A 10,945-nucleotide genomic window follows, 5' to 3' on the forward strand; every position below is an offset into this window, starting at 1 on the left:
GGTGTGTTTGTTGAGACCAATGAATTGTGGGTTTATGATCAAGTCTATCTATGAATAATATTTGAATCTTCTCTGAATTCCTTTATGTATGATTGTTTATCTTTGCAAGTCTCTTCAAATTATCAGTTTGGTTTGGCATACTAGATTGATCTTTCTTGCAATGGGAGAAGTGCTTAGCTTTGGGTTCAATCTTGTGGTGTCCTTTCCCGGTGACAGTAAGGGCAGCAAGGCACGTATTGTATTGTTGCCATCGAGGATAACAAGATGGGGTTTTCTTCATATTGCATGAGTCTATCCCTCTACATCATGTCATCTTGCTTAAGGTGTTACTCTATTTTTAAGTTAATACTCTAGATGCATGCTGGATCGTTCGATGAGTGGAGTAATAGTAGTAGATGCAGGCAGGAGTCGGTCTACTTGTCTCGGACGTGATGCCTATATACATGATCATACCTAGATATTCCCATAACTATGCTCAATTCTGTCAATTGCTCAACAGTAATTTGTTCACCCACCGTAGAATACTTATGCTCTTGAGAGAAGCCACTAGTGAAACCTATGGCCCCCGAGGATTTATTTGTTTTGTGCAGGTACGAGGGACTCGCGCGTGGCCTCCTTCTGGATTGATACCTTGGTTCTCAAAAACTGAGGGAAATACTTACGCTACTTTGCTGCATCATCCCTTCCTCTTCGGGGAAAACCAATGCAGTGCTATAAGAGGTAGCAGTGGCTTCCTCGTAGATCCCCTGACGTGCACTCCAAGTCTTCTGGGCTTCTTCTGATCCAAAAATAAGTTCCATGAAGTTTCAGGTCAATTGGACTCCGTTTGGTTTTCCTTTTCTGCGATATTCTAAAACAAGGTAAAAACAGAAACTGGCACTGGGCTTTGGGTTAATAGGTTAGTCCCAAAAATGATTTAAAAGTGTATAATAAAGCCCATAAACATCCAAAACAGTAGATAATATAGCATGGAGCAATCAAAAATTATAGATACGTTGGATACGTATCAATGGCACTCTCATTGTGACAATAGAGAGGCACATTCTTCATGTTGACGTTGTAGTCCTTGAGTGTTTGCTTCATCCATAGCAATTGAGCCCAGCAAGAACCAGCAGCAATGTACTCAGCTTCAGCAGTAGACAGTGATACGCAGTTCTGTTTCTTCGAGGACTAACAGACCAAGGATCGTCCGAGGAAATGGCATGTGCCAGATGTTGACTTGCGGTCCACATGATCACCAGCATAGTCGGAGTCTAAATATCCATTGAGATCAAAAGACGAGCCCTTGGGATACCATAATCCAAGTGTTGGTGTGAGCTAGATATCGAAGAATATGCTTCATAGCCTTATGGTGTGATTCCTTCGGTGTAGCTTGAAATCGGGCACACATGCAAACACTAAGCATAATATCTAGCCTAGATGCACATAAGTACAATAAAGAGCCACTCATGGAGCGGTATACCTGTTGATCAAAGTCAATACCGTTTTCCTCAGTGCATAGATGGCCATTTGTGGGCATAGGGATTTTGATTCCTTTGCAATCTTGCATGCCGAATTTCCTCAATACATCCTTGAGGTATTTCTCCTGAGATATGAATATGCGATTGCGCTGTTGACGAATCTGAAGACCTAAGAAGAATTTCAATTCTCCCATCATAGACATTTGATATTCTTCACTCATCATATAGGCAAATTCATGACTGTAATGTTGGTCAGTACAGCCAAAAATGATACCATCAACATATATTTGGCACACAAACAATTCACCATCATAAGATTTAGTTAAAAGAGTTGGGTCAAGTGAACCGGGTTTGAAGCCTTTCTTCATGAGGAATTCCTTCAAAGTATCATACCACGCCTGAGGGGCCTGCTTGAGGCCATAGAGGGCCTTATTGAGTCCGAAGACTTTGTCAGGACGCTTTGGATCTTCAAAACCTGTGTGTAGCCTTGATCTACAAGTTGTGCCTTATTCCTCACCACAAGGCCATTTTCATCTTGCTTGTTGCGGTAGATCCACTTTCTGCCAATGATATTGTGCTTGCGAGGATTTGGACGTTTGACCAGTTCCCAGACGTTGTTGAGCTCGAATTGATGTAATTCCTCTTGCATAGCTTGAATCCACTCAGGCTCCAGAAATGCTTCATCTATCTTAGTGGGCTCTATGATAGAGACAGTAGAAAAGTTCCCACAAAAGTTATACAAATGTGAAGCTCTTGAGCGTGTGAGAGGACCTGGAATGTTGATGTCGCTGATGATTTTCTGAATCTGCACTTCATTTGCAACGCGAGGATGAGCTAGTTGTCGTTAAGGAATTTGATCAGCATTTTCTTCAGCACCATTTTCCTTGGGTGCATTAACATGACGTTCTTCACGTTCTAGAACAACTTCTGTAGCAGATTCTTCGGTAGGAATGACATCCTCAGTAGCTTTGAACTTAATAGATTCCTCAGGAGGTATTTCATCTGTCACAGGAGGTAGGTGCTGTCTTTGCGAGCCATTAGTTTCATCGAACCGCACATCTACAGTTTCAACAACCTTGTGGTGATAGGTGTTGAAGACTCTGTAGGTGTGCGAGTCCTTACCATAACCGATCATAAAACCTTCATGTGCTTTCGGTGCGAATTTAGAACTGTGATGAGGATCTCTAATCCAGCATTTTGCACCGAAGACTTTAAAATAACTCGCATTGGGTTTCTTGTCAGTGAGAAGTTCATATGCAGTTTTCTTGAAGAATTTGTGAAGATATACCCTATTGATGATGTGGCACGCAGTATCAATTGCCTCAGGCCAGAAGCGAGTAGGCGTCTTGTACTCATCGAGCATAGTGCGTGCCATCTCAACAAGAGTCCTGTTCTTGCGCTCCACGACGCCATTCTGCTGAGGAGTATAAGGAGCAGATAACTCATGAGTGATACCAAGTTCATCAAGATAGTCATCAACGCCAGTGTTCTTGAACTCAGTTCCTTTGTCACTTCTGATGTGCTTGATCTTCACACCAAAGTTGGTTGAAGCCCTCGAGGAAAATCGTTTGAAGACTTCCTGCACTTCAGTTTTCTAAGTGATGATATGCACCCATGTGTCTCGAGAATAATCATGAACAATGACAAAGCCATATAAATATGCAACATTAGTAAATGAGGCATAGTGAGTAGGGCCAAAGAGATCCATGTGAAGCAATTCAAATGGACGAGTCATAGTCATGATGGTCTTTGAGGGATGCTTGGCCTTGGTCATCTTTCCGGCTTCACAAGCTCCACACAAATGGTCCTTGAGGAATTTGACGCCCTCGATGCCAATGACATGTTTCTTCTTCACGAGCGTGTGCAAGTTCCTCATCCCAGCATGACCAAGTCGTCGATGCCATAGCCAGCCTTCTGAAGCTTTTGCAAGTAGACATGTAGTAGGTTGTGGTCCTGTAGAGAAATCAACAGTATACAAATCTCCTCTCCTAAAGCCTTCGTAGACTTTGGAATTGTCAGCTTCCATGATCACAACACAACGATACTTGCCAAAGACAACAACCATATCAAGACCACAAAGCATTGAGACAAACATGAGGTTTAACCCTAAGGACTCGACAAGCATGAATTTTTCCGTGTGTCGATCCTTTGAGATTGCAACCTTACCTAGACCCAATACCTTGCTTTTGACTTTGTCAGCATAGGTGATATGCTTCAGATGTGATGGAGATAATGCAGAGTCCATCAATAAGCTCCTGTCACCAGTCATGTGATTTGTACATCCACTATCGAGGACCCACTCAATGGCTTTGGGTTGATCATCCTGCAGATGAATTAGTGCGGCTTACGAACTCATATACTTCATCAATGAAGAATATGATATCAATTTCATCAAGCAATAGAACAGATAAAGCAGTATGAGGACGTGAGAAATGAGAATTCATTTCTTCATGATTAGCTTGCATCCTTTCAAGCATATTCAGGTCTCCAGCAAATTCTTCAGATGATTAAGTTCATTTGGAGACCTGACCCTGCATAAGAGATTAGTTCTTTTTCTTCACCACCCACATCTATAGAGGTGGCAAAGAGTTCATCATTCTGCAAGCTCCATAAGAGAAAGGTGGCATACATGCCAATCCACTTCGTTTCACATAAGAGGGGTTAGGGTAAGCATAAGAGTAAGCAGAGAAATTCTTCGAGGATTTATGAACATAATGATTTGAAGAATAATGCACATATCCATAATCCTTAGATCTTCCCTGCGAAACAGAAGGGTTAGCACGATGATGCTCATATGAGGACTTTGATCCTTTTGAGAAATTTGATCCATGTGAGGAATTTGGTCCGTATGAGGACTTGGATCCATATGAAGAATTTGATCGATATGAAGAATTTGATTTGGGGTTCCTATTCTTCACAGGTGGTGTCATGACGACATTAACCTGAAGATTTTCAAGGCACCTTTTGGGAACCCAGATTTTCTTCATAGGATAACCGTTCCTGCAGTTAGTGCCCACATATCTAGCAAATACTTCACGATTCTGATTTTTGAACAGTTTATAGTTAGAGTTAATTGACTCATCAGAAGAATATGAAGATTCACATGTAAAGCTAGATAAAGTAGATGGATCCACTGAATGTCCCTTTGCAGCAACCCACGAGATTTTGGGATACTGCTCCGGTTTCCAGTAGGTCCCATCAACATTGAGTTTCCTCTCAAAGGCAATACCCTCTTTCCTAGGGTTCCTATTGAGGATATGATTTTTAAGCACATCACAAAGAGCCTGATGCCCTTTGAGGCTTTTGTACATGCCTGTCATATACAATTCCTTCAGCCCTGCATCATCAATGATACTAGCAATGTCCTCAGATGAGAATTAGTGATAGCAGAGATAGTTGAAGAATTTGCAGCAATGGAAGCATTTGGGCATTCAGGTGAAGAATTAGCAGATTCACGTTTAATGCACTTCAAACATGGAGGAATAAATTCTTCCTGAGTAGCGCTGATTTGTTGAGAAAGTAATGAATCAAGCTTCTTCTGAAGATCTTCATAACTCACTCTTAACTGCTCAAGATCTTGCTTTCTTTGAAGAAATTCATAAAAAAGCTTCTCATGATCGGATAAGAGAGTGTTATGATGACCTTGAAGATTGTCAAACTTGGACTGAAGTCTTTGAAGATTTTCAGTCAAAATTTTAGTGCGATCCATTTCATCACCCAACATATCATCGCTTTTGTCTAGCATATTTTGAACCTTTTCAAGAGCCTTTTGTTGTTTCACAGCAATCTTAGCAAGTTTAGAATAACTAGCAAAAGGGCCCGTGCATTGCAACGGGAGAAGCAACCCAAATCCAAGCTTGTCCCTAGCGAGTCATCTATGTTACCAATTGCCCTCTTCGTCACTGTTCCCGATGGTGGTCAACTATTTACTTTCGCAAGCACTATCAAAAGAGTTCGTGCATGACAATGGACACAAATTAAATAAATATGTGCTTAGAAATATGAAAAATTGGCAATATTCCTTGCATAGTTATTGCTCACCTAACCGAGGAGCCCACACCTTCATCTTTTGCTATAATTCTCTCTCGACCTAACAGTATTCCCTCCAACTGCAAGCAATTAACCAAAATTGTGGCAGGGAGCATCCAACTGCTAGTACCTCTACTCAAAAACATTTACAGCATAGCATTTCTTGTCCCTAGTATGCACCACATGAAAGTTCCACGACCTTATCTCAGGCTTGTTCTTTTTCAGTGTGACATGTACTTAAACATCATCTATAGTCTCTATAGAGATAACCATTACCCACATAAAAATCAAAGAGCAACAAAAAATGCTACTTACTAAGTGTGATTGCACAAAGTTACCCCTGATGCTAAACCTCATATTAGTGCATGTTACTGCTAATTATTTTTTTATCACACCCTCATGCATCAATAAAGCCAAAAGAACATCAGCTAAAAAACTAATAGAGGAAGTGAACCTGTATTGGTGAAAAACAAAGCAAGATGAAACCAACATACAGTTCTTGATGTAGCACATCTAATAACTGTAAATGTGAATAAGAGAGACAACATTTGTGGAGAAGTGGGCAACATGAAACTCAAATAGGATTTTCAAAGCAATAAGTAATCTTTATTCTGTCTGAGAGAACTAAAGGGGATATTCCGCCATTACATTAGCAGAGAAACATGTAGTTCCAGATGGGATCTAGAAAGTAATCTAAGGTACAATTAGAAATTAGCTGGGTCACAATGAGCCAAATTGGACACCGCAAAGACTTTGCACATCATAACAAGTGCTTATTGTCTTCTCAATGGAAAATATTTCAGCTACACATGCACACAGATTGTAAGCTAGTAGGTTTTCAGGTATGATGGGATGCAAAATCAAGTCCAACCAAACTCATACACATGGTCTTTTAAAATAATGTGCATCATTCCTGGATGCAAGCCGAGCAAGCAGCCAACTGCAAAACCCCCTGGCTACCCTCTATCGATGCCACTGTCGCTGTCAATCTGGGACACCTGGCCGCTCAAAGCCATGCTGCATGACAGAGGAGGTAGACTCAGATTAGTTAATGTGGATCCCAAGGTGGATCGAGGAGGCTGCCGCGCGGGAGATGACACATCGCTAGCTTCGGCATGCTGCAACAAACAGACATTATTAAAGTATAAAGACGCAACAAAACTAACATCACAAAAATGATAAGACAATATAATATTGCTGGAAAAAAAGGTGTATCGATCATCAAATTTGTTTGACATACAAACCAGCCTAGGAGAAGATCATCTATGTGAGAAAACCAAACATCAACTCAGCTAGTGGAAAACTGAGCATAACATTGTAAGCAAGAAAAGATAAATAAGTAAACAAAATTAGTTATCTTGGCAAGCAGCCACTATGTGGCCCCTCTCATCACCACCATTCTGCTCATCTATTTTCTCGGGCCCTCTACTGTCTAAACAAAGTTGCAAGCTTTTCTGGAAACAAGAAAGCTTGTTATCTTTGCTTCTGAAGAAAAACCTTGAAATCCCTCACCATTGCATAGGTGCAGTTTACAATAAAGCTAACCTGGTTTTACCAAATGGGAAATAAAGCCACAATCAGCAGATAAGATAACAATTAACAACTATGAGTAGATCATTGATGCTTTTCAATTTTATGTAGTAGTTCAGCACTGTAATATCTGGTGGGTTCAGAAATTATTTGAAGTTTTATATATGATCTACTTCAAATAATTCAAGAAAAAAGCCTGATTCTGTATTGAACACTGTGAACTTCAAACCCCAGCTCATCTCATCATATCACTATTTTTTACTGCACTTCCGGGCAGCCTAGATTATATATGGTACACGCATATGCTATTCATACGGTCGTACCATTCAGCTAACAAAATGAATTAAGTCATCTTGGAGATTTATTCCACAAAGCAAAAATATTGTATGATGAATCAGATAACAAACTTTTATTTGATTAGGAGGCTACCTCTAGAAATAGTAGCACGTGAGGACATGACTTCCTATGCCACATCTAAAGAAATTGAGGTGCTGTGACATTACCTATTGAGCATGCGCACACACTATAGAGACATCAAAACCAGGCGAAATCAATGAAAGAAGCGCTTCTTAACATTGATAAAACAAGAGGAACAAAAAGTTATAATTAAAACACTTAAATTTGAACCACTGTGAACAAGAACTATCTGTTTGGTCCATCATACTTCTCACTGCACACTATCAGTGTAGAGAAACCTGGCAGAGCCACAATTATTCACTATAGGAAGCAGCTTGCCTACACTGGGTCTTGATTAGCTGCACACTATCAGTGCAGAGAAACCTGGCAGAGCCACAATTATTCACTATAGGAATCATACTTCTCACTGCACACTACCATGGGAGTAACTCTCGTATGCAAATATATGCAATGCAACACTGCAATGCTACATCATCAGCTTCTAGCATGTTCTCCAGGATTACCAATTTTTCAGGAAAAAAACGAAATAGGGGTATGTATCGCTGATTAGCTGAAACATAATTCAAAATACATAAAAAATAGAGAAAGTATTTAGTTTTGGTCATTTTCTTTCTCTACTGTAGATCTTTTCTAAATTATATATATGTGTCTGCTACTCCTAAGATAGTTAATAAATCTGATCTGCTGTTTCTAGAATATGTGGATGACCGAACCATGTCAAGATTTGGCCTCCTGTACGCTATCTTCTATTTCTAACCACAGAACATTGAGGTACCTTTGGAAAGCTAGCGACGGCCTCTAAAACTTTCAAGAACCTAAACTAATAACTATTGATAAGTGTATAGTGAGAATTTGGTATCCTAATACAATGAGTTCCATGCTTCTCTGAATAGTGGTGACCTCATTTTTTTCATGGGTGGCACTGACTAATTTCTTATTTGTTAGATGATGATGACCTCATCTCACTATTTCCTTTTTATGGAAATAACATGATAATCATTGAACCAGACTATGAGTGAATCCCCACCACCCATAACTGAAAAGTAATGATATTGGCATCTTTATTACTAAAAGTACATTACACATAAGCTATATATACATTCAGTTTTGCTAGTGGGAAAGGCTTGTTACACTTCAGTATGCACAATAGTATATGCTTTAACCTGTCAAATATGTACTGCCATAAACAAAGAAAAATTGTATTTGATTTGCCATGGAACTGCTTGAAATTGAAGATATGGATGATGGTGCAACACACAAATCAAATCAGCCACAACTTAAACTAAGGTATGTTTATTATCAGTCTGAAACTCGACTCAATAGGCTGAATATACACAATGAAACACAGGTTACATTGTGATTCTCAGATTCACACAGAATCAAAGTTGAACATGAATAGAGAAACATTCTCAAAGTTCAGACAGGGTAGGCTAGTCTGCTGCTTTTGAAAACTGCCAGTATAACCGTATATATCGTCGCAGCCGCAGACAGAGCCGGGGGACAGAAATAATAACTAAAATAGAGGATTCGATCCAGTGATTAGCTTTCAAGGGGATAAATACCTCTAGTGTAGCCGCTGCAGGTGACATTGGACAGCTCGACCGATGTTCTTGTTCCTCCAGTGAACTCGGTGCTTCTTCCTCCGGCGAACTTGGCAGCGACATTAGACGCTTCATGCAATTTTCGATGGAACTTGATGGAGCTCTGCTGCAACTGCATCACTTCTACTTGTATCTCAGTTAATTATGTACCCATCTACTACATATGTATACATGACAATACAAATTGTCTTCATATTAGCAGTGCGGCAGTGCTACTTATCGATGTAATAGGCACACTTGAGAAATTAAGGTTGATGTTTCGACTTCTTAGCAGGCTATAGTTTTCGCATGCAGTCATCTTTCCCTAATTAAGTGATTAAGCTCAGGGAAAACCATGGTAGTGGTACCTTGTTTGATCCTAGAACTCTTGGACCAGCATCATGTGGCAGTCCTGCATATCGTGTGGCAAGCGTCATGGAGGTTGTAAGGTGAGCGTGAAGCCACCAACAACCCCATGACTGAGCTGCAGAGAAGGGTGAACTCTGATCCTACAGCTCCCGCTTTGTTGATTGTTGATTTCTGATTAAATTAGAAGATGGGAGAAGAGCAGCATGGTCAGACCTTTAGATCGTATGGCATATGTCAAGAAGGCCAGCCATCCTTCTTCTCCCTACCTCTCCTCCCCGAATCCTCTTCTGTTTCTCTTTTCTACCAGCGAAAACTTAAGCCCCTCCTCTCTAGCCTTCCTCTTCGTCACCGGTGACCCCTGCCTCGCCGCCCGCCTTTGGATCAGCCTCCCCAGCCCCTGCCCCGCACGAATCTGGCCCCTGCAAGCTCCAGCCGCCGCCGCCGCCGTTCTGCAATCTACATCGAGTAGCCGTGCTGCCCCCAACTGCTCAAACCGCCGTGTTTACCCGATCCAGAAGGTGCTCACGAGCGTCGTCCGCGTGTAGCAGTCGGGTAGGGGTAGGCACACCGGCGTGGTGGGCGGTGGCGGCGCACGGCGGCATGTGGTAAGGGGCATGGCAGGAGGTGGAGATGGTGATTGGGAGGCAGGGTCGGGGGGGGGGGGGGCGCTGATTTTCTTTCTTTTATCTCAGGTGTACCGGTTCGGGTTATCTTATTATGAGGACGACGGGTTTAATTCATGAAAAGCACATGGACCTTTGTGCAAAAACGCCACAACGGTGAACCCGGAGACTCAATCCGTGCTTTATTATTAGGGAGAGACTAGGCTTGAGATTTTCATCAGATTCATCCTCACTTGATTCAGAGGAGGGATATTTGAGTACCTTTGCACCTTTTGCCATGAAGCAATAGGTGGGAGCGTAGTCATCATCGCCGTCGTCAATGGTGTTGGAGAGGTCCGTTTCCCCAGAGTTGAAGATGGACTTGCTGATGAACGTGGTAGCGATGGCTAGGCTCGCCAGACCAGAGTCCGACTCCTCAGATTCCTCCTCTTCCTCATTTTCCTCATATTCAGCCTCAGAGTCCATTTCCTTGCCAATGAATGCCTGAGCCTTCTTGGAGCTGCTCTTCTTGTGAGATGAAGACCTTGAAGGTTTTGATGAAGAGGACTTTAAAGATTTCTTCTTCTTCTTTGAATCATCAGAATTGTAGTCCTTGTACTTCTTCTTCTTTGATTCCTTTTCCCACTGAGGACAATCTTGAATGTAGTGACCGGGTTTCTTCCATTTGTGACAGAGTCTCTTCTTGTAATCATGGGATGAGGAATCTAATCTTAAGTCACCGCTTCTTGAGGATTTTCCAAAACGACCACGTCTTGAGAACTTCCGGAATTTCCTCGCGATCATTGCTAGCTCCTGCTCAGTTCTTCAGGGTCACCAAGGCTGCTACTAGAATCTTCACCTTCAGATTCATACACTACCTTAGCCTTCAGAGCTCGTGATCTGACATAGGTTGGTCCATAGAGATCTCTCTTCTCAGCAAGCTGGAACTCATGAGTGT

This window comes from Triticum aestivum, chromosome 5A (genome assembly GCF_018294505.1).
Source record: "Triticum aestivum cultivar Chinese Spring chromosome 5A, IWGSC CS RefSeq v2.1, whole genome shotgun sequence".
In the NCBI taxonomy this organism is placed as follows: domain Eukaryota; kingdom Viridiplantae; phylum Streptophyta; class Magnoliopsida; order Poales; family Poaceae; genus Triticum; species Triticum aestivum.